Source organism: Mercenaria mercenaria, chromosome 8, assembly GCF_021730395.1.
Source record: "Mercenaria mercenaria strain notata chromosome 8, MADL_Memer_1, whole genome shotgun sequence".
Classification (NCBI taxonomy): domain Eukaryota; kingdom Metazoa; phylum Mollusca; class Bivalvia; order Venerida; family Veneridae; genus Mercenaria; species Mercenaria mercenaria.
In genome coordinates, this window is record NC_069368.1 from 20,357,619 (window position 1) to 20,384,489 (window position 26,871).

The window sequence follows — 26,871 nt, forward strand, 5'->3', positions numbered from 1 at the left end:
AAGTGCTAAATAAATAAAAAAACTGCCTAAAATACCAGTTCTTTTATATTCGTTGGATTATGGTTGGAATTCACATTTAATACAGATATTAATGCCTTATTTTTTCTTGTCATAAAGACATCATTATAATGCATCACAAAAATGTCTTTTAAGATACGTCATATTTCAAATTTGAAAAACCGTCGGGATTTCAACCATATTTCAACCACCAACCGTCAGGATGTCAACCATATTTCAACGTTGAAATATGGTTGAAATCCTGACGTTGTTTCAACGTTGAAATTTCAACGTCATTTCACCTTTCAAATCCAACTATATTTCAACGTTGTTTCAACGTTGAAGTCTGACGTAATTTCAACGTTGTTGTGCCCGCTGGGAAACGATTTAACAAAATGAAATAATCAACTAACTGAATTAGAATTAGAAACGGATGGCAACTTTTAATTGATGCGATACTACCCGAAAGAATGAGTATGTATCATTTAAACTTTCTACGTCCACATATGTAAACCACTTTTAAAGTTATACTTCTTAAGAAGACTTGGGATTTGCAAATTTGATTACAGAGTTCAGGCTGAACTTAAATAAAAATCATTAAACTGAAAGTGTTACAAAGTTGGCAAAAACTTGAAGCACATACTGACAGAAGTTCATTACATTATGATTTTCAGTTAAATATATGCATATATTTGATACGGTTTAATATATTCTCCGTTTGTCACTTGTCTCATACATTCTAATATTGTATTAACCGCCGCAGCCGTAAAAGTGTGTAACGTTGATTGTTTTTGTCCCGGATGATACCACTGGAATTAACCCGTATTCTTACGAACAAGACACTTTGTAAAATTTCATTGTAGCTTTTAATTTATAACTAAAGGACAGTCGAGTGTAGGAAATTTTCTAATAGTACTGCCAGACATTTTTTAATACTTAGGATTTTCAAACGTTGCCATGTTTACTATATTTGTAGTTGGATCATAAGCAGTATTTCAAAGTACTCTAGTTCCCAAAAATACTTAAAACTTCGAGTTAACCGTTTCGGTAAACAAAGGTTTGCCTATGAAAAGAGCGCGATTCAATGTTTCTTTAAGGAAAGCAAGAGTATGATTTTCAAGGTATCCGCTGCCCTGTTAAAGAACTTTAGCATTTTGCATAACTCATGAACGGAGGTTTCGCATAATTTGAAAAAAAATGCATGTAAAACGGTGTTATGGGAACAGTAAATCAATCTTTTAGTTGATACTTATTTATTTTAGGTCGATTGTGAAGCAATTTTTACAATTTATATTAGTCATTCTCGACACCTCATTTCAAATGGAATCTGTCGCCACGAGGGTATGAGAGAAGACCAGTTTTCCCTATAATGCTGAGCGCCAAATAAGGGAGCTACTGGTACCTTTTATTCACGTCTTTGGTGTGACACGGCCGGTGATCGAACCCGCGACCTCCCGCACTCAAAGCGGACGCTCTGCTACTAGGCTTTTGTTGATGAACTTCGTACTTTTGATAAATGAATATGTATACCACAAAAATAACACAAATTAAAGTAACAGAAAGAAAATATACATGAAATAGCCAAGAGTTTCATTGTAATATGAGAAAATATCAAAATTGTGTTTCAGTTCATTTCACATTCTTTGATATCAGTCCTTTTTATCGGGGAGCATCGATATTTTTTTTAAGATTAATACGTTCTAGCTGAAGATATAAAATCAAATTTGTGTGTGTTATTTATAGGAACAACATTAACTGTAACATTTATTATTGTCATTAATTCGAAAAGCTATTTAATCTCAGTTATTTCATATCTGAAAATTAAATCACAGCGAGATGAATCAACGGTTCATCGCATGACTGAAATACTACATTAAAAAGTTAAACGTGATAAAACTTATTAAATGTTTTTGAAGTCATGGAAATAATACGTTCTATTTTATAGGGTTATTTTCTTGAGGCATTTTCAGATAATCTCCATGTGTACAATCCCTTGCGATCCATAATCACGCGCTTAAATTGCAAACATAAAACAATTATTTGTGTTTCTTGTTGATCAGTGGAGACTGGTATTAAATCATGTCATAAACAGATGTGTGACGATGCAGCTCAAAAGATAAAGGCTGATGTTTTAAAATAACTTTTTTTACATCTTTTGAGGGAAAAGAATATTCGACAAAGTGACCGTGCTTTAGTGATAACAATAGAAGACGTACTGTTCAGCTGACACATTCCTTTTATCAGCAGTAGCAATAATCACATATACATGTCAGTACAGCATTAAAAGAAATCATATACTTGTTTTAGAAAACATTCAAACACTTTAACAATACTATCTTGATGTTATTACCATACATAAACGCTTGATTAATATATACCGTAACCTAAATGTAACCAGTGTCCTTGATTTTGTACAAACTGCTTCACTCATTGACAACGCATTCTTTAACCACATTTAAGTTATATTTCCATACGCATGTGTAACAATTTAAAGCATAATCACACCACGTAATATATGGCAAGAGTAATGTTACTTTTTTACTTTTTTCCAGACGTTATGGAGGGCTTTATCTGGCAAATATGTCTACATACTGCATACTCATGTTTACGGATTTCACAGACAATAGTTTTTCAATTGATTATAATTCAATGTAGAAAAATTTATTTCCTTTTTAATATTTTAAAACAAATATCTCGTGCATTTAATATCTGTCTTTGCTTAAAACATATACATTACTTCTGATTTGAATATATTTCATGTTAATCAGACTCTTTGTGCAGTGAAATAGGTATAGGAACGATTACAAATTTTCATATTAAATAATTCAGAATGCTATATGGGCTTGTAGAAGCTTAGTTCATTTTAGAAATATTTTACGTGTTATCTTGTACCTGCTTATCTGTCCCGTTTCTTTGCATCAAGACATCTTGCAAATGTTGCTACATTAACATGAAGATAATAGTCCTTCTTGAGAAGTACTAGAATTGCATTTAATTCGATGTTTGTTTATATAATGTCTCAAAGTGTTCAAAGTTTGTTTTTATCTCGAAATAAAATAGAATACTGAAAAGGTTCAGGTAGTCAAAAATAGTTTATATTTTGAAATAAGCCAGCTAGATGGCTTCCTCACATGAAGAATGCAAAGGCCCCGAGTGAGGCTCGTACCGACATCGGTGAAGGGCAAGTGATTTGAAAATAGCATTCGGCTAAGGAGGTCCCAAAGATAATTTTAGTAATGATAATATAAGAAATGCATATATAGGTCTATGGGTAATATTTTTTTTGCGTTTATCTGGCTCAAGACTGTACGCATAGAATAGTAAAATAAAAAACTGCTGATTCATATTCTATTTGACCTAGGCAGTAGTTCGCTACTGAAAAAGATGTTCAAGCCTACTATGAACTTTAGGATTGGCATCAGAATGTATCAGACAATACGACACTGAAAACATTAGCTTGATTAAAGGATGGTAGCGGTTGTCAGTTTTATGTGTGACAGGCGTTGCGATGGAAAACAAGATATTTCGTTAATTATTTATAGCATTTATTTCGTTGAACCGATATAAATTTGCTATTTCACAATAACCCGTTTGGATTTAGTGCAGTTTCGTTGACTTTAGTAAAAGGTTACAGAGACAGATCAATAAATGATTAGTTTGTTCTTGTAATTGTTTAAGGTCGATCTAAAACTTCTTTAAAAAAATCTTCTTAACATTTTACACTTGTGTAATCCAGTAAGACTGCTTCTTGTTGGGTTTTAAAGTCGCATTCGTACAGAACGGCTTGGATACAAAGGCCCCTCAAAACAGAAATAGCAAGTACGACCTTGAAATAATTGTAAATATCAGCATTCATACACTCAGGCCAAAATAACATGGTTCAATGAAATAATCGATATAAATGCACTGCATTGATATCTCAGCAATATAACACTTAATCTCATTTTTCTTTTCCTATTTGTGTTCAGAGAGTATGGTCCTCCCGAGACACAAATATATAGAAACAAACATAACAGTCTGACATGATGATATTAACGATGGAACTGAAAGTATTGTAAAACAATACGAAAATAAAATGTGTATCCAAAGACATTTCGTCTGGATAAGGATAAGTGACGTGATGTATGTCATACGTGTATAGTTGTGAAAATACGTTATTTATAAATGTCATGTTTAACAAAGAGAATACTATACCCAGTTTAATTAGATATTACACATACGTACTGCAGTGTGTATTTTTTTTTTTTGTTCAGCAATGAAAAAAAGCTTATTGCATGTTTTAACAGTTTTAAAATGAAAACAATTTTACTATCAAACTATAAATTTTGTGTGCTACGTATTTGTGGATAAGTTTAGATAGGTAGCCGAAGCCTGATTGATTGAGAATTCTCGATACGTATGGAAAGTGCCTACAATTTTGAATTATGCAAAAAATGAAAATGTAAGTGTAAGTGTCAATGTTTATTAGTTTAGACTAATTGTAACTGTGGAATATTACCGAAGCATGTTGCTTAAACTTGTCATGTACCTTTAATTTGCTTACCACGTAGTTCCTATTGCAAATAGACCCACCTAATAAGCCATTGATAAAAATGTTTTCCCTATCGTAACAGAGTTTCTGTGAGAAAAACTTATCTGACAGTTAAAAACTATCTGTTACCAATACATGCATACTGTGTGACATCAGAAAATATTTTAAAGTCCAGTAAATTAAAGTAAGATCCACAGTTTAAGATGCAATTTTGATACACATGTAATATTATGTTATGTGTAGCAAATTACACGTTATATATTAAAACATGAAAAAACAACCAACAACAACTGTTCATTATTTACTACAAAGTATTATCTTTTTTTTTTGTGGCCATGATTGATCTCTTGATCTCTAGTGCTATACCACACATGTTCTTCAAATCGTTTTAAACCTCACTTTTCACACTTAATATATTGACAACATAAAGCAAAATTACTTCTACCGCTTTACACAACCTTTAAGAGAGACGCGACGGAAATATCATTGGATTCTGCGGAGGCCCACTGATGTTATTCATGAAAATTGTGTGTGATTTATGTTGGAAGAAAAACTGTGAAATATCATAAATTTCCATTTAAGAAGCAGGAATTTAAAACGTGCAATGACAGAGGCTAATATGGAAATCTACATATTCATTTATTTTGTATTTGTTTCAAAAATATGTGACAAACATCTCTTTCCATGCTTCTAATCCCTTGTTTGCATTAATCATTTTTAATTCATCACCAAAACAAACAGTATTTCTGACAAAATATTGAAACAAGGCATATAAACTTTTATCATCAGATTTAAGATATGATTAATGGTACAAACTTATTGACATAAAATGTTTGCAAGATTTTATAATAAATAACCAAAAATATTGTGCAGAAGGTAGTAAGCAGTTTGAACGCTTTTGAAATAATGCAAAAAATGGATTTTTCTTGCATTTTTACCAATATATATTAACTATTATTTAATCAAATTTATCATTTCTCAGTGTCATATATACATTCCATACCATACTTAGAACTCGTTACAAATCAAATTTTCATAAGGTAATCACAACATATTAGATGATCCTTTTCAGAATTAAACAGGCGAAATAAATAATGTTACAACAAAATCAATGTGAACTGAAAATTCAAAACAAAAATAAACGAAAATGAATACGATAGTATCAGATGAAAGAAAATTAAGACAGCAAATATGCAACAAATGTGAAAGGAAGACTTAGTTATAAAACTTGCCGCTCAATAACTCGAAAGACTGGAAAAGGTATGTAACATGACCTTTAAGAATAAGTATATATGACTTGTATATGATTGGGATATAAATACGTTTACATTGTATGTAGAAATACTACATTTAATTGTAACAGAAATCTACATATATACATGTAAAAATCTTATAGATAGGCTGATATGTACGAAAACATTACATTTCTAACCGTCATTAGATTCCGCGTGCTCATTTGTATTATGCATTTTGTGAAAAACATTGTATGAATAGTTACAGCACCGTTGACCTAACATGTAAATGAATAATATCTGATTACCTCGTCACCAAATAAAGTTGCAGTATCCCCGGAATATTATTGATAGAATCTGATTTCCCAAACTTCTCGTATCTGTCAACTTTGGTAGCTTTAGCACCGACATTTTGAGTTTTCGGAATTTACTGTTGTTATTAAACACTAAGAAACCTCTTTTTTTCTGAGCGTAACTACTTGTCTAGAGTCATTAATGTATTGTCAAGACGATCATTTATATACTTGGTTCTAACTGAGTGCCTTTTTGACTTTTTTTTACAACTGGTAAAAAATCAGTGTATTCGAAGGTACTTGTAAACATATTTGTGGTAAAAGCAATCTAAAAGCACTACACATTTGTTTTTGTAGCTAATGTAGCGCTTGCAATAGAATTGTCCAGATACGTGTTGTTTTAAAGTCCTCGATGATACGTTTATTAACTAATAACATATCAAATATTCTACATGATATTGATTTTCGGCCTTGACGAGTTTTATAAGAAAATACATTTTCTTGTCAAACTTAAAATATATGACGCCATAAAATGTATTCGTTACATATTCCCTTAAAATTAACTGGCCAAAATTTTATGTCTGCAAAGAGGAACGGTTTTGAAAACAGCCTCAGGAACATTGCTATGTCAGAAAATGCGAACATTATGCGGATATAGCATTTGCCATTAAAACGAACCCAAATCTAAAATATATGACTTGTGCTTAACACTATCTTTTTACCAAATCAACCCGCTATAATGTGAGGATATTACTTGATGTCATAAATATATCCTCAGAGAAAATTAAAAGCCTTATCAAAATAATCTTACAGTCCACTGCTTTATAATTATTGCTAGGATTAACGTAACAGTGACACAGTTTTAGAGACCAGCTTTTGGTTGTGATATGAAGACCTTAAGTGTCCCACCAAACATAATTTCAGGTACTCAATAGAAACATGGGCTTTCGTGAAAGGATTCTGCATACAATCCGATGTTTGAAGCCTGAAACGAAAAAGGACAAGTGATAGGTGCATTACAGGACGCTTACTAATGTGTGTATATTTTTCTTAGAAATATCGAATTAAATGTTAATGATATTTCTCCAGTCTGTGAACGAAAGCTACTAAAACGTTCCAAACGCTCCCCGACCTGAGCGGAAATTTATTCAATTTATGTTTGGAGGATTTCTACGATCCGATAATACCATATGATATAGCAACACTGAGTCCAATACGGGGCCACTTTTTATGAAATGGTAATTTAACAAAATCTGTTAGAATATTCTCTGAAAAAAAAACACCCCAAAATACACCTTCAAAATCGTTGTCCTGCAGGTTGGCCAAGATTGGCCATTTTCATCATGTAGCTGGGATAATTCAGTTTGAAAAAGATACATGAAAATGATCCATAATTTATCAATACTACATGTTTTCTATTCAGTCATATAAAGGTATAAAAAGAGGTCGTGCTATCGAATTAAATTTTATTATGATCGCTATGGGGCTCTATGTCAAGTCGCGAAAATATATGACAAATCGTCCAGATAAGACTTTGACCATCACATTTGGATAACACTTCTGTCAGGATAAGTAAAGCGTTAAATATAAATTTAATATGGTTAAAGTTTAGCAGTTATAGGTGTCATACAGCTATTATAGATTAGATTATTTTTAATAACCTTTTTTCCCCGGATAGCGAAGGCTCTATTCTGGCACCGGCACATGTACAGATAGAAATCATTTGCATTATCATTAATTTTGAGAAAGCCTCTCTCAAACAACAACACATATATCCCGGTCACCGTGGCCCAGTGGTTAAGGCGTCCGCCGCGGGATCGGGAGGTCGAAGGTTCGAACCCCATGGGGAGCGTTCGTCCGGGAAATGTTTGTAATGGGACTCGTTCCAAAAAGACCGATTCGTGAGCCGCGTGCTAGTTAAATGAATGGTAACCGACTTCTATCTGCCTGGCGCCTGGCATAGTGGTAGGAGTTGGGAGGTAATTGGTACGCACAATAAAGGTGTCTCATAAGCCAAGTTGTCAGACCCTTTCAATAGGAGTGACACGTTAATAAACAAGATGTTTACCTTTATATTTTGTGTAGCATGGTTTCTTTTCGTCAGCAAAAGGTAAAAATGATGACAGATTCCAAATGATCTTCCCTGTTAAACATGAACACGACTATACAACGTCGACTGATGAATTGTGTTCTCATTGTTTACGGGAAATTTCTATTTATAACTATACAATTACTTTCATTGGACAGATTGAATTGAACATGCTATATCTAAATGTGTAATACTATCCCAGTATTAAGGAAGTGCAAATGTTAAATTACATTGGTTAATAGTAAACAGATTCTCGTAGAACAATAACTGACGCTTGTAAAACCTGTCCAGATGATAGACATTCCATAATTAGTTAAAAGCATTCTCAATCTGACTAAAGTACACATCCTATTACGCTACGCATAGGATCTGAGAACGACCTATTCATTGCCTCGTTCTGACGACCCTTTCGCTAGCCAATCAGAGCCTAACTTACAACATCTTGCAAATCTACCCGTAGCCTTGACTTTTGATATTTACAATTCTTATGTCATAATGTATAAGATAGCCGGTTAGCTCAGTCGGTAGGCCACTTGCTTTGTAAGCGAGGGGTCCTGTGTTCGAGCCCTGGAATAACTTCACATTTTTCTTACTCTTTGACATTCGAACATGTCGTCTGATTGGATAAAATAAAAATAGCAATACTAGAAATCCAAAATATACAGAAGACGAATGTGAATGGGTCGTTCTCAGATCTTCGTTTAGAAGATCAAGTACTTTAGTCAGATTGAAGCATTCTTTAATTGTGCCTGCATGTTGTTGTATCAAATGAAACATTTTCATTTTCATAAAACTTCATCCAGTTTCATGTCACAAAAGTACTTTTTTATTTCATGTACTCTTCCTTATTAAGCAAGTCAGTCAATTTCTTATCCCGAACTTGTGCACATCATAGCATCAACATCAAGTGTCTCCATTAGTCGTTACAAACTCCACAGGTTGCTCAACACGACAACAACGAAAACGTTGCAGACTTGGTTTCATTGAGCCAGTCCATGGACGGTAGTGGAAATACATGTTATCGTCTACGCCCTCCAGCCCCGGGTTGAGCAGAACTCAACATGTACACATGCTACATTTAAACAAGTATAAAAACACTTTTAGAGGCAGCGCAGATTTGTTCATACGGCGGTGCACATGGGATCTTCAATGATACACTAGCGTATAATTCCATGAAAAGCATATGGTCCCCATTTAAAATACTGGGTTTGCCCTAAACGAGAAAATAGAAAGGAGATGTCCATAGTTAAACTATTGTATCTTACATAGAGAGGCTTTCATAAAAATTAGTTTTATGTCAGTTGAAATACTTTTTGTGTCAGTTAAAATACGTGTGTTGGGGACGTTAGTAAAGACGAATTCTTTTCAGACATTTTTTTATATTTTGGATGTCGGAACTATTTACAAACTTAGAAATTTACCAAATGCTTGCTTCTCACCTGACGATCGGCAAATCTGAAAAAAAAAACACAAAAAGACAGGTATTGATTACTACAGGAACAGAGTGTTAATTTTTAACAAAGTAAACTGAGGGCGATATAAATGCAGCTATGTTATTCCATATCCATCTGTTTGGCAACAGCAATCATAATATATTTTGATCTCTTTGATAAGGCATTGATTGAAACCGTTATAATTTTGTTAGAAGTAAAGAAGATGCTGACGACTTAACAGTGTTGACAGTGTAATATGCAACAGATTCTTTTAAAACAATAATTGACATTGGGACCATGTCCTTTTTATGGTTCTTTTTTCATGTATTTTCTAACCGATTTTGTTTATCTGCTGTTCTGATTATCTACACGTCCTTGTATTCTCACTACTGAAATACCACTTAAATCCAAGTTATATTCTATTTTCTATTCTAAGACTTAATATATGTTTGTCACACATGACTTGATGTACGTGAGCCAGCACCCGTATTTTGATTAGATAAAAGTGATCAATGAACGTACACTATTTCCAGTTTCAACGACACTTTGATATATCATTCGTATTATACTTTCATAATTCCAAGCATCAAACTTGAGTGTGGTACATCAGTAACATTTACATTTAAAGAAAATATTATACAAAGTAGCGCTTTATAGATAGCTTCCTTCTACCGGCAGGTTATTGAACGCAAGGAAACTGGCGACCATTTGTTAATCTGATATTCACAATTGACTTTGTACAAATATACTGCTTTTCTTTTCAAGTAATTGATGGATTAAGTACATTATCATTGTGTCATTTATAAGACACATATCTATCTCTTTTGACAACCTATCTGGAATATTTTACTATGGTAAAATGGGGAATCGGAAATTAATAGCATCACAGACAAAACATCGGCATTTCGAAACCTAAAAGATTAATTGCTCTTCATATATACATTTAGTAAAATCTTACTTTTGTAACTTACGCATACTGCCCAAAATCATAATAGATTTTAAACCAGTCAACAAAAGTCTTTCTTGTGCTTGTACGTTAGACAAACCCTATATCATACTGGTTTTGATCTTTCCTGACAAATATTTGTGGCAAACAAATAAATACTTTTGACCGTCCAAAAAAAACTTATCGTTGGTTGGTTTATTTTTCACTTTAAATTCAAACATTATACATTATCTGGAAAGTTTTGTTTCCACGGGACTATCATTGACTATTGTTACATCAGTTGGATACCTTTAAACGATTTTTAATTAACTTTTTGAACAAATAATATGATGTATAATATATACTTCATGTGTCATTGCTATTGGTTGGTTAATTGTATATATGTATATATTTTGCATGCCTTTTGTTATGCGCTTGCTTATGAACTCTAGTTATAACACAAACTTGATTTTACAAACAGTTTTGGAGTCTTAATTGTTCCATTAAATATTTCAATATGTTATTGAAGGGTTTATATAGGTAATAGATTTCACCTTAGTTTGACCGAAGTTATCAATGAAATGTACAATGCCTCTAACGTCGCATTGACTGTATAAGGAAATCAATTTTAATCTGGTGGGTATGGTGTTTTCATAAACTTTATAAATTAAGTGTGTTAATTGATGCTTAATTTTGCTTATTATCGGTTTCAAATTTTGCTTACAATGACAATATTGCGCTTAAATTGTCCGTTTCTGTTAGTCCTAATGTCTTTTTTCATGCATTTAATGTATTAGGAATACGACCAAATATACCCGTAAATATCATCATCTATCAACGAGCCATTAATGTCTAAACCTAATGACAGTTTTCAATGTTAGATAAATATAAAATACATACATATTTTTACTTCTACAATTGGATGTCCTTACGACCAATGTTTTATGTACACACTGAGCTGGTCTTTTCTGATGAAACCTCCAATATGTAAGAACGTATTTTGGTAGCATATCTTCTCATGCGCCGTCATTTTTGAGTTATTTGCATAGCTATACAATATTGTAGTAATGCCATTTTCACTTTTTTTTTAACTTTTCTCAGAGCTTGCAGACGTAGATGATGTCATTTACATTGCGAGATCATCTTACTCACTAGGTGTTAGATGGAATTTTACACTCCTGTAAAACACTGGAATCTCTTTGGTATTTAAGAAAAAATACATTTTAATTAAACCCTCCCTTCCTTCTACATTTCAGCATAATGTCATAATGACATCAGTTTTACATATAAATTATTCTTATGGAAGCAAGTCAATATAAAATTGTTGTTTATATACTGACGTTAAACGTTGCTTGATGTATGACGGGGATCAAACTGTGGAATATTGTAACTGTTATTAGAGTTTTTCTGACTCTCTTAATAGACACGAGCAATAAAGATGAAATGTTTATTGCCATTCGCAGTAATATATCAACTGTGAATTATTGACTTGTGATATTTTCCGATGCGGACGACCTGCGATGTTGATAAAATATAGACAAGTTTTATGAAATGCAATTATATGTTCATAAAAATGGCACTATGACAACTGCTAACGGTATTCATTAGTACATGTACACGATCGACATATATTGGACTGCTTATCTCAATAAGTTTAATTAAATGACTTGCTCTAATCTTGATGACGGAAAAAAAAGCTTGAACATGTAAATAATACTAGGACAGTACTATGTGGAAGTAAAATGCGCAATCAATAACGCAACCAAACAAGGAATTGCATACTACGTTTGGTTGTGTAAAATTTTGCGGAGTTATGAAGACTGTAACACTTCTAATACGCATTAGCAACAGCTTGAGCAAAAGCGGGAACGGAAATGAATATGATAAAATAGAACAGTCAACAGACATCTTTTTCAAAAGGATGAAAAATAAGAATAATACACAAATCGCCAAAGTATGAATGAACCAGAAATTTGAATCGATGGTGAATATGTTATTCAGGAAAGGCTCTCGAAAGCAAAATACGACGCAAAAGTTATACCAGTACATTATGATTTCAAAAATCGAAAATTAAGTTTTTGTTTTCTGATATATCTTCCTTGCGGCTATGTTAATTATATGTCACAACCGTCCTCAACAATATATTTTATTGAATCATATTCATGCCATTCCGTTTTGGAGTTGTGTTGGTATGATCAGTTTAATAGGTACATTTTTCTGTTAGGCAAAATATTACTGTTCAGTAGGTATATCTTCTTCAACATCAAAACGTGTATATCAACTGGTCAACTGTAAAAGTTTAAAACATGATTTTATTCATATCTCCCAATGATTCCTCAGTTGTTAAGTGGCAATTTATAACTTTTCAAAATCATACATTTTTCTTCTTGTGTCTTCTGAAAATGAACTGACATGTTTATTGAGATGCTCTTCTACTACACATCAGTGATCTGTCTCAGTATTGACATATTTCAATATCTAGTCTACTGGTTTGAAAAGTATAATGACAAATCATTGATTTAACCCGTATGCTTGTATCATAGCTTCAACGACATTATATCGTAATTTTCTTGAAACACATCAATCTAAAGTCAAATTATCAGTACATATCAGCGGTCTTTGACAGTTAGCATATTTGTCCGAATTACTTCGAAGTTGATTATCAATTAAATATTATCATATTTCCACAATTTACATTAAGATGACAATTTGTGAGCTATTTAGAGGTTTTTATTGTAATTTTAATCCAGAATAAATAAATAAAAAAAAACACGTACGTCTCTTAATGACATATAAAATTAAAAAATAAATAATCATAAAAGCAGTGTGGTGACTTTTCAAACTTTATACAAAATGTATGACATATGAAAGTGCTTAAATAGAACGTACCATACATTCCACTATTATTCCAATCCCTTGGAATGTCTATTCGAACTCGGTTAGATTGGGTCCATTAGAGGAAATGAACCGTTTTGATGTATTTTAGAAAAGTCAAATGTGATTTTGACTTATCTGTGTTGCGTTTTCCGTAGATTCTAAAAATATATTCAGAACTAACATGTATTGAAGTTCATTATGCATTGCACAGCTTCTTTCAACTATTTATGTTACTTAAACCATTCTGCTGCAACAGTAAACGTTGGTTCTTGTTTACGAATCCATAGTTGATGTACAAAGCTTTTTTGTTGTCAAATTATTATATAAGCCGCACCAAGCATAAACCTAGCGTTCTTTTGATGAATAGTCCTCTGCTTAATCGACCTAGCTGACAGGGCATTAATTCGATAACTTGGCAAATACAACTATTACAGTACTTGAACATCAATTATCATTCAGCTATTTAAAAGACAAATGAAAAGTTAAAGTTACCCTTTAATGTAATTGATAACTTAATTGACTAATATTCACTTTTTATGTGTTTTGTTATGAAATGTTTGTAAAATGTTTGTCTTCGGCGTATCTCTATGACAATACAGAACAATAGCACCGTAAAATGTTCAATTTAGAACGCAAATTAGACAAAAACTTGGAAGAACTTAATAGTTCTAGATAATTAATAATATGAGCCGCGCCATGAGAAAGCCAACAAAGTGGCTTTGCGACCAGCATGGATCCAGACCAGCCTGCGCATCCGCGCAGTCTGGTCAGGATCCATGCTGTTCGCTAACAGTTTCTCTAATTGCAATAGGCTTTAAAAGCGAACAGCATGGATCCTGACCAGACTGCGCGAATATGTTGGTTTTCTCATGGCACGGCTCAAATTTCTTTTAAATGGTGCTAGATATTACTTCCATTTTCGTTAGAGACAACGGAAAACATTTATTGTAATCCTGCTCAAAAGAAAAACTGAATTTCTAACTGGAAGTTTCACATATTTCAAACGAGTAATAAATTAAACTTTTTGTGATAGCTGAAGGCTCAAACAAATTCCTTAATTCTGAAACTGTACAAAAGTACTGATTTACTAAACATTCCACAAACGTTTTCTAATTTATATCGAGGTAAGATAAAGATCTAACATAGAAATAAATACTCGTTCTAACCTTAACGTCTAATAGTCATGTATACCGTGGAGCAATTCGTCCAGTTACAGATAATACTCTGCTATCAAATCAAAAGTTTCAATCTCTTTTTATATAAAGGATAAAAAAGTAAAAGTTTTGTTTTTTTTTTTGCTTTTTTTGGAGTTATTCTCATAATCTCATAAAAGACTAGTAGTTATTATTGAGAAAACATTGGCAAGGGAAAGTGCTTATTATCTGCCAAGTTTTCAAACAATAGTATTTTTCTAACTGTAAATTTAATATAAAAACCTTGTGGACTTTGGACAACACTATGTGAAGCCGTGCAGTTTCTGTTGGATAGCATTCTAAAACATATGACAAAAACATGATGATATACCTCGATAATACATGATTTTGAAGCGTCATCTTAGATCTACATTTAACAAATGCTAATGGTAATTTAGAAGCCAAACGGGTATTCGCAATAGAGGATCAGGTAATTTTATGCGAAGCCGTGCAGTTTCTGTTGGATAGCATTCTAAAACATATGGTAATAAACATGATGATATACCTCGATAATACCTCGATTTTGAAGTGTCATCTTAGACCTACATTTAACAAATGCTAATGGTAATTTAGAAGCCAAACGGGTATTCGCAATAGAGGTAGAAAAAGAGGGGAAAGGGTGCGGTCATGACATTTGTTTAAATAAGTCTGTTATAATTGTTATTATCATTATTGTTGTTATTATTACTGTTATTGTTATAATTATGTACAACGCCATTGAATATGTCATTGTATAGAAATAGGCGTTAAATCAAATAAATCAGTTTCAGGTTCAATAAAAGGGACAATTTCAACTTTGATATGTCCCATATGGGGACGGAGATCTTCCTAAAGAAACGTAACAGTTATTAAGTGTCTATGTATCAGAAGGTATTCACTTTGCTAGAGCTTGCTCACAGTTAGATGATATTCGTTATAGTTGAAATCTTTATACTACGAAAAGGGGCAACAACAAAGTTACGGGTATTACAAACAAAGGAAGCATTTCGCTTGATTGACTACAGATCGACCGAACTTAAACTCCATATACAATAGCGATTTAGTTTTTTTTTAACTAGTATGGAAAACTAAAGAGGATGTATTTAATGAAATATTTGTAAACATTTGTTACAAATTTCATTGAAAACGGATACGATGCAAAAATCGGTAAGCATAGAGCATGTTTGGCAATTGACCCTAAAATAGTTAGCAGTTATGTTATGGTGTGAGTGTAAAAGCTATGTGAGGCTTTTCCCCTGCTTTTATTTTGATTTGCATTGATAATAGTCAAAACAAATTTAGATTTTCCAATCGTTTTCCTCCATGTTCAGAACTTAAAAGCCACCGTTTTCATGTCAATTTTCTCAGCATTTTAAGACTTAATTCTCTTATATTAAACTTGGACTGTGTATCTTTATGTTTTGTTTCTCCCTAATACCATCGTACCAGAGTATAAATAACGACAAATCTATATAAATATTTGATGGAATTATGGCTTTGGTTAATGAAAAGATCTGATTCAGTAATGCAACTTCACATTTTTATTCATTACAATATACGGTCAACTAGAGGCTAAACGGATTAAATGCCATATTGCCGAATTGAAGTACTTTTCATCAAGACATTATTCGGACAATGTTTTCTTTGTAGAAATGCCGACAGATTTTCTAAAAAAGATGATTTAATGATGATTTAAACAATTGGATTAAAGTAATTTGCTTTTGTAAGCTTTTCTTTCTTTCATAAATGGTTGCTTTCAAACCGAACAGAAAGATTGTTGTTTTACTCGAACTTTTCTCTATTCAAACTGTCTTTCATCTCTTTAAATTACCTTTATCCCTAATTTGATATATAATTCAAAATAAATTATTCATGATTAAAACAACGTAAAATCAAATAGTGGATTTTATTACTCAAGTTAGAATCATGCTGTGATAGATTATAAATGATGACACAAGATGTTAGTAAAACGACATAATACCAAAACAAATGCTTCTGTACCAGCAAGAATGTTAAACCGACTTCTACAATTAAGCCAGGCTACTGGTATCGACTACAAAGCTATTGTTTGAGAAATACAGAGGATTCGCATAATTTCGAAAACAGTCAAATAGAATGTTAATGTATAATTTGATATGTAAGTATTAACATTAAAAACTAATGGCAGGCCTTCCAGATACTAGCTTAAATTATGAAGACAATTATGAGAAATAACACTTCAAAATCTTGTTACTTTTCTATGAGATATTTAGGATTTATATCTACCACATATATTGAGTAAATAACTGTTGTATGAAACGATAATTTGAAGTTTAATAAGTTAAAATCTGTTTCTGAATCTCAGTACCATATTTGGAAATCCTTATCAGTTATAAAACAGAAATTACAATAGGTTTGAGTTCATAATAAAACTAAGTTTCGCCTTTTAGGGTCGGTTTGATGCTTTTGCAACTAATTTATGAGGCTGCGCCCAGAATACCACATTTTGCAGGTCCATACATCTTTATTAAAGAAGATGATTGTATACTGTGCCATTGTATACTTTTTATTCTCTAGTTCTAAATCGACATATTTTAGCTGCACAGTTTCATTTGAAAACGTTGTTAAATTTGGCTTTCGAACAATGCAATTCACATGACATATATTTCAGTGTTAATATTTTGAAGAAAGACTAAATCATAACAATGACAGTATATGTAATTTTCATTTGAATAGATACTTTTTTATTATCAATATGAATATAGACAAATAAGAATAATATCTCTATTGATAATGTAAGCTAAAAATTGGTCGTCAGAAGAATGGAAAACAGAACTTAGATTAAACGGAAGGGGTTATTTTCATTATTTTTGATTGCTGAATATTTGTAACATTTTATATATATGTACACCAGTATATTTACCCTTTTAAATTCTATTTTAAACAAGATGAGTGTTATTTTGGCTTCTAATTTGACTGCAGAATTATTGATCGTCGCTTGCAATATCACAACTGACTAGTGTCCGTTGCAACGTAAGTTTTGAAAAGAAATTAATTTGCCATCGGATCGTTATCTTATTTGAATATTAACCTGGAGCATTTTACTGTTTTGGCACAGAATATCTAGAAATTCATTTCAAATGCAATTCCTTGAGACTGGCATCTACCATAAAAGTATTATGCGTTTGAAATATAGATAATTTGTCAATGTAGACTAAAAGGTATGTAAAATATGTTTTATAAAATACAAATGTTTACAATAATTATTGTTGAACAATTGGAAACCGATGCACAAAAGGCACAGAATAAGCAACGAATATGAAGTTAAGAAGTAGAGTAGTTTTCGTAAACTGTTATGACCTACCCGATGTCTATACAAAAATAAAGCTGAGAGTATGAAATTCTTGATCAGCCATATCTATGTTCTTGACAATGTTACAGTCAGAGAACAAAGACTGGAGAAGGACCTGCTAACACGACGACGACAGATGGGGTTTATATTGAAACGAAAACTACTACGCCTGAAGCAACCAGTTATCATACACAACATAGAACATCAGGTCACGGGCGATTTGAACGCCACACAAACGTATGCGGGCTCAATAAAACGCTATTGTATGGCGGTATTCATTCAATATTGACAGTGAGCTTTTTAAGACTTTGACAGAAAAAAATGTTTTATTGTTCAAGGCGTAGACTTACACAGTCTGTTGAGATTAAACTTCAGTTCCCATTCTATTAAAAGAAAAAATATATCAACAGGCCCATTACAAAATTCTCTTTTCCTATTTCTGTGTGGCTTATCTCAACACGTTAGAGTTGGAGATAAGAGATGTTGTAATTTTTTCAAGAAAGTGCTATCAAAGAGGATTGATTTTATTGCCAAGTGCTTTACTTTTAAAACTACTCTAACGACTGATGCCAGTCTTTTCAAGGCGTTGCACTGTGGTGATCTTTTTAAATGAAATATAAAACACCATAATGATATAATTGTGTTTTTGATTTATGTAATACTCGAAAAGCTTAAGTGACCGACCATGAAAGTTGAGTTATGAAGTATTAAGCCAAAGTTGATTCCCTAGATGTCCTACATTCAAGTTCGGAAAGAAATAATTGGTAGAATTATTATATTTGTCTGTCTTTTTTTGCTTTGTCAGGTATTGAAAGTCTTCATTTATTATTCAGGAAAGATAAGAATCACTCGTCTCGTCCACCCTCTTATATGGATATGAGACTTGGACGCTAAAGACAGAGACAGAGCGGAAAACAAACGTGTTCGTAAGAGATCAAGTCAAGAACCTTGTTGGTCCCCAAGTACCTCTGCTCAGCACCGTTAAGAGGAGGAAGCTCCAGTGGTTTGACCACATCACAAGAAACGACGACCTCAGCAAAACAATCCTCCAAGGAACGGTGGAGGGAGGGCGCAGACGCGGAAGGCAACGGAAAAGCTGGTTAGTCAACATCAAGGAGTGGACTTCAATGAAGATGCCTGACCTCCTTACACATGCAGCAGACAGACCAGTCTGGAGAAAAATGTCAGCTACTTCGGCGACAGTCTTCCCCCTACGATGAAGACTTCGTCAAGGGACGAATGAAGTAAAGTGAAAGATAAAAAACTATCATACTCAATTGGACTAACTAATACTTGAAGCAAATTTGTCTCAGTCTGGTTCAGTCATTTACTTTGAATCATCAGAACTAAAACCTTTTACTCGTTTATAGTTTTGCATTTAAATGCATCTTCTTCATTTCCCGTCTGTCTTACTGGTTGTATACACATATACGATATGTACAGCATGGTTAAACTAGCCGTTTGGGCTTTGCCCTGCTCATTTTAATACTTGCAGCAAAACCAGATTTTAAATATTTGGACAATGTTAGAGGCTGCCTGACATTAAACTCCGTTTGATGCTGATATTTCGTCTTCCAAAAAAAAAGATCAAATAATAATCTCTATTTAAACCTAGGAAGTAAAAGAAAACTCGTTTTTATACTGTCAGATGTTGGGAGGTAATGAAATGTGACGCATCATTCTGTCAATGAAAAATTTGCATCAACTGTCACGTCCCCTAGACTAACGGAATAACATTACATTTGAGGATGTCAGCCTTCTTTTCTTTTGGTAGCATCAGTGGTATCATTTGATTCTTATTATCAAGCATTATCCTTTCTTATATATGTTCTTAAAGTACGTAAGGTTTTAAACAATCTACTATTTACGTGTTTATGTTTCTTTGGAATAAATAAATAATTGATTAATCACTACTGCGATAAGCTATAAATATTTGATCAGTTTCGTATCTTTGCTAATGAAATAATTGATTCGGTAATGCTACTACCGGTTCAATAAAATTACAATTTAAGAACATCTAATCTGAAACGTTCTTGAGAGTGCAAAAACTATTTGATACAAAATAAGCAAGTTTGTGTTTGATTTATTACACCATCAAATTCATTTAAACAGAATTTTATTTCCCAGAGGCTTAAGACAAAACCTTATTAAGTATTATATTGCATGCCATATAGAATATCTATTTCCATTCTTAGTTTGTATTATATTTCTCTGGTTAATAATATCTTCTATCAACCTGCCGAACATGTTGTATTTATATAATTTCTACCGATTATAAGTTCGAAAGATGAAATAAAACTGTTTAAACTCGTATAAGAAGGAAAATGAAATAAAATATATGTATATTCATTTGAAGGTAAACTTCATAAAAACATACAAATGACTTTAAAAGGCTTCACTGTAGTTCTTTTTTTTCAAATTTTTCATGAATCGAGATATGGATCAAAGATAATTATTCACTGATGTTTTCATGGACATATTTATCTTGTGTTTTCACTTGTTTCTAAATATTTCGGAAACTCTATTTACATATAAATACTTTGAAAACTAGGAAAGTGTATTTGTCATTTTGTGGATAACTTCATTGGCTTTAAATAATTCATGAAAATAGCCGAGAAGATCAAGCGAAATATAGAAAATCATGTTACCATATCTGTACGTAACAGTATGTTTCTAAAACTTCGTTTGCCATTTGAATCCATGTTCAACGTATTTTCAACTTCATATGTCTTAAACGGAAAACGTTACGCTTTTAACAGATAACAACCTCCATTTAGCATTCCAAACATCATTAATGTAGATCTATATTGAATATAAAGTAGTAAGTGAAAAGCTGAGTGCAAATGTCTACCATTTCATACATGTATCACTAAATATGTAATGAACGTTTTTAATTTCTTTTCTACGAATACAAAAGGGATAACATTTTACAAATTTATACACCGTTTATTGTAATATTTGTACGCTTTTATAAACTACAGTTACTGTATCATTACTTGAATGATAAAGTGTTCACATACATCATTTTAAAAGAAGTAAAGAAAAACTAATTTAAAAAGTGTTTCCTTATCAGCGTGATTCAAGTTGGAACTTGTCAGGTGTTCAGTAGTTAAAACCCATCGGAAATAAATCACATCAGAACAGGAGAGTAAAGGCAATACTGATAATCCGTTTTCTTACTTTTACTTTTCATTTAAAGTAAAATATTGCCGTCAACATATAATTAAAATATGATTGATTTTCTTCGTTCTTACAAAACCGGAAATTCATTAAAAAACTAGAACGTGAATGTCAAAAAGACGTATTTTAAGATTTTGATCGATAAGTAAATAGAACCAGCCTTCCGGTCCGAATATGAAAATTACATAACAGTCGCAAATGTGAAAGGAAAAATGTTCAGACCCACACTGCAATGAGATCCGAACTGTGATAAACGGGAGAAAAAACGTTACATGAACTGAACCAGAGTATAAGTCAATATTGCATTTGGTCCGACGTACTATTTATCACTTGTATGAGGCACATTTCGTACAAATCCGTTTCAACGGTCTTTATTAATAATCTATGAAAATTTGTTATGTAAATGATGCCCTATCATGACCTTGTAAATCATGCTCCTCTATGAATCGGACTTAGATAGGGTGATGTCACACAGACGCAAAGAAGTAAAGATATAACAGAAATATAATTATGTTCGTTATAAGAAGCAAACTTTCCAGTGTTTTTCGAGGTTAACTTCATGTGAGCATATATCATTACATCGCAGGATATGTTTACATTTGTATATGACATGCTACTTTTCTAAGGCAGTCTTTCTTCCAATGCGTATGTTCGTTCGTCAGAAAATAACAACATATAACAGTCAGTCTGCAAAAAGGGAGTATTTCAGGCTGGGCTGGCATAAGGTTTTGACAAAACAACCGTCGGTTTCTGGTTATGCACTCAAGTAATTCCAGTATATTATATAATATATTTTGCACTCCATAGCATATCATAATATATTTGACTTTTGCTTGATTTATATGAAGAATAATAATGTTTATTTTAATTTGTTTTCCTGAATCATTTTTGCTCGGTTTAATTAAAGGTACATAGATTGGATGGCTCGTGATGTTATGTTTGTAATATGTGAAGGAAATGAAACTAAACATAAAAGACCCATACCTGATCGAAACACTCTGAAGCAAAACATAGACGAGCGTAATATAGACAGAGACATATGTGTCGCTACTGTATTTGAAGAAGAGATAAAAGGCTTAAGTTCTGAAACAAACGATGTTATTCGTAATAATTAGGATCACAAATAATTCTTACTGCAGTGTTATTTTCTCACTATTATACTTATTACTGATCGAGAAATTACTGTTATTAACAATCATATACTTGAAGAACTTTCTGAAAAAAAAATCACTTCCCGGCTTATTTAGTTTCATTATTAATTGAACATATTATAAGAAGGACGTTACATGTCTTCTTTCACTAAATACATTTATTTCAAAAATGATTTCAACATTTGTCTTATCACAGCTAATCACTCAAGAGTAAGTACGGGTTTTCATTAGTGATACGTATTTAAGGAATGAACAGTTTTCGTCTATATACTCTTTCCAATAAACAATCACTCATTAGAAAATATGAAATGCAGATGCCATTCTATGCGAAAGTCATATAAACAATGCGTGATACAAGTTATTCTGTCTGAAATAATTTACAGGGTGTTGTATGGTTAAGTCCCATTGGAAATAAATCACATCCAAACAGGAGAATTAAGACAAAATTGATTTTTAGCTTGTAATATTATTCTGATTTAAGGCCTTTGTTGTTATTTTCATTATCCTGTTTCGGTTATATCGATCATGAACCGTAATGCTAAACTGGTGTTAAAATTTGCCTAGTTCAGATGATTAGTGTACTAATTTATATTGTATGCAGAAATATATATCCAAATGCTGAAGATTTGTTTGTTTGTTTGATTCTGTACCAGTACAAACATGTTGTTTGCGAGTAACTGCCAATTTACCCACATAAATCAGAGGTGGAGGACGAATTATTTCAGACACGCCCATGTGTATCGAACAGATGAGCCCGCGATCCGTAGACCTGTGCACTCTCTGCTGAACTGAGCGGACGGGCTGAAATGCTGACGAAGATGCCCGTGAAGTATGACTATCAAATCCGTCATATGTATTGTTTACCGAATAATACAAATAAGTTTGGAGACCGGCGCAATATATGTTTAAACCGTATTCGGTACAACACTATTTCAATAGAAAAGTGATGTACAAAATGTGTATACTTAAATCTCTTGTCTTTAAGACTTCTCCTCTGCTGAGTTTTTATATAAACAAATATATACATTTACCTAAAAAATGTTTACTGTAAAATCATTAAATTTCGTGGGCATGAAATTTTGTGGTTTTGGTCAAAACGGCAATTTCGTGGGAATATGAATTCGTGGATAGAAACTTTTGAACATAAAATGAATGGGAATTTTACTTGTTCGTTGGGATTAAATTTCGTGGATTAACTCAACCACGAAATCCACGAAAATTATTCCCCCACGAATATTAATGATTTCTCAGTATATTTATTATGGTATTTGTCAAAGCTCGATTTCTGTCTTTCAGTCTATAGTAATCATTTGTTTCCTTGCCGACAGAAACTATGCAGAATAAGATCTATAAGAAGATCCTTTAGAAGCATAGAATACAACCAAGCAGAATAATAGCAACACTCGGTCTGTTCATGAGATCACGATCTCTGGCACCGTCTTAAGCAGAACTCTGTTACTGTGTAACACAAGAACTGAATGGACAACCTGATCTCAAAGGACCAGAAAATATAACGAAACTGAATCCTAGTAAAGGAGATTTTTTACAGCCGCCACACGGCACTTAAAGATTGTTGTTAGAATTGTTAATAAAATCTGTACGAATATCCTTTGGAAGCATAAAATGCAACCAAGTAGAATAATAGCAGACTTGGTTTGATTCAGTCTGTTCAGGAGGGGTGATGGAAAGTGCAACACCTCTCACGCCCCCCTAGCACCAGCTTTAGCGGAACTCTATTACAAATATGTTGAATGGACTCCATGATCCCAAAGGACCAGAACACATAACAACATTGAATCCAAGTACGGGGAGACTTTTACAGCCGCCACATGACACTTAAGGATTGCTGTTACCATAGTTATAACACATCTACCAATTACTTTTATATTCCCAGACTGGTTGGCGCAAGCTTTTGTTACTTAAAAAAAACTTAGAAGTAATTTTGCTGTCTGGTAATCCAATGAACAGTATGTAAATGTATGATGGTCAGAAAATGTACTGCAACAGAATATTAATGTTAGAATATTGAGCAAAAATGCAGGTACGCTATGACAGTCACTTAACCTAGCCAGTATTCCAGGATTTGAACTAGTATTTACTTGTTATTTTCCTTGACTAAAAAGTGGGGACGAAGAAATGACTTTTGACAGTTTCTGTCACTTTTGCAGGGAGACGTTAAGCTCAAATCAGTTTTATTACTAAAATATAGTAAGATAATCAATTGTATATCATCAATGTATATCGTTGATTATTGATTCAATGTACACTAATCTCGCGTATCAAGACATACTGACATAATATTACTTTTTGTTAGTATACTCTAGCGAATTTAAACTAGAAAATCAAGGACAAATAAGATAAAATAGAAAAATAAGGAAACTTCACAGGCCGCTCAACAGCCAAGTCTGACTCACCAGAAAACAACATTTGAAATAAAAAAACACTTCAGTGTTTTATGTATGTTTAGACAAAAGACAATTACAAAAATACGTACTTGGAAGAACAAATCAAGTGGCAACTCGAATGAAGTACACAGTTTACGGCACACGGTAAGGCACCGCTATACTCCAAATTAACACGACTGTACCATATTCTAAGGCAATATGCACACAAATGGATGGATAATTATATTTGTTAGCAGTCAGCGTAGCCAGTTTTATGAAGGAGAAAGAAAAAGAGGAAATCGTGCACAAATGATGATATAATAATCAACAGATCGCAAATACGGTGCTAAAATCTTTATTTACGGATCGGTTCATTAACGTTTACAGAACTTCCATCTAATGAATGTCCCGTTTTAATGGTTTTAGATTATTTAGATCAACCACTGTCTGATACAGTAAAGTATGGAAGCCCCGGAGGGAAGATTGACTCCCGTACTTCCCACTTTTGACTTCTAACTTTTGCACTTCTCACTTCTAACTTCTTGACTTCCTACTTCCTACTTCCTACTTCTAGCTTCCAAACTTCTGAGCTTTAACTTCCGCACTTTTGACTTCCAACTTCCTGACTTTCGACTTCAGGAGTCAGGAAGTTGGAAGTCAGAATATTTTATGAGGTTTAGACTGTTGGCTAGTGTTGGATTCTTAATTTACTTAAAGACAAAAAAAAGTTTATTATAGGCTCTTTCAAAGGGTTGAAAGTAGAGTAAATGTACACTATACAATTGAATTAATTCACCTGTGGAGGCTTATGATGTAGGTCGTAATTAGGGAAATTCAAAAATCAATGAAAAACTGTCAACGAAGGAGTTGTCTATTTTGCTTCAGAAGGACATTTCTTTAATATCAAATATTTCTGCTATTACATAAAGAGGAGGAAAAGCATAAATATATTTAGTAAATTGCAAACTTTTCATGTATTATCTCTTAAAGATATATATATATATATATTCCTACACGAAATAAAGATACACGCTCCATGAAAAATACATCTGAAAACTTGATAGAACTCTTTGACACTTTTTCAACATAAATATCGTGACGTTACGACGTTGTGACATCAAGACATAATGCACTTGACATTGCGAAAGTTAAAGTGGAATTATACGCATTTTTCAAGTAAAAACACAGCATAAATAGATATGTGTGTAAAACGGGTGGAGGACATTATAGCTTTTAACCCAGTATACCAAACTCTTCCTGTCACCAGTACAAAATTATAACTTTCTAAATATGATTTTTCTTATTTTGACTGGGGCAGTCTTTTTTGGAAAAGTCAAACTGCATGCAGGAGTTGCTTCCCTTCAACTTCAGAAATCTCTACTTATAGGTAAGGGAGATCATTGCGTACAAGACTGAAGAAATGAACTGTTATTTTATAAGTCCGATTTCTTCATTTCTAAAGCACCACTTTCAAATACTTATGCGGCATTATTGTTAACTTAACACATTAAATGCACAAAAACCGAAAACTTGCTTTTTTAAAATATTCGCCAAAAACACACTATGTACTGTAAGATGCGCATAATGCCACTTTAAATGGGTATGTTTTGGTCAAAACTGTTTAAGATAATATATTTAAAAGAAACTTTGTTTGTTTTTGTTGTAAGATTAAAAATTTGACTCTTGAACACACTTTTTTTTTCATTTTCACTGGTGGCTAAGCCACTCGTGAAAATGTTACATGCAGTGTTCACTCGGTTAAACACATCTCGATCTTACACTGAGACAAACATATTTCCTCTATTTTACCAGTAAGGTTTTCAAAGACGTTGTGATAAGGATCAGTAAAGTTATTTAACGGAAGAGCATTAATTACTCTTGTAATAATAATTAACGTTCGTAGTCATTATTATTACCGTTGGTGAAAATGTTTTCTTTTCAAGTTGTCAAAGAATCGTATTGTTGACAAATGAACCGGCTGTTATCACCTACTTAAATCGTTTTGTCTATCTTTTTGTATCGCCAGATCTAATTATTCACTCTGAACGAAACTGCAAGTTAACAAAGATACTAGAAATAATTACAGTCGAAATGTTACCGGGAATGATTAGTTTTCCAGTCAAAATAAAGGTATACTTAAAGTTAACTTGATTTTTGTATTTCTTAAATATAGTTAAGACGGAGATAAGAACAGTGCACTGCCAGTTAATTTACTTTCCTTCAACGTTTAGTGAAATATAAACAGTGTAACATCCCCATTAACTTTAGTTCCTTTT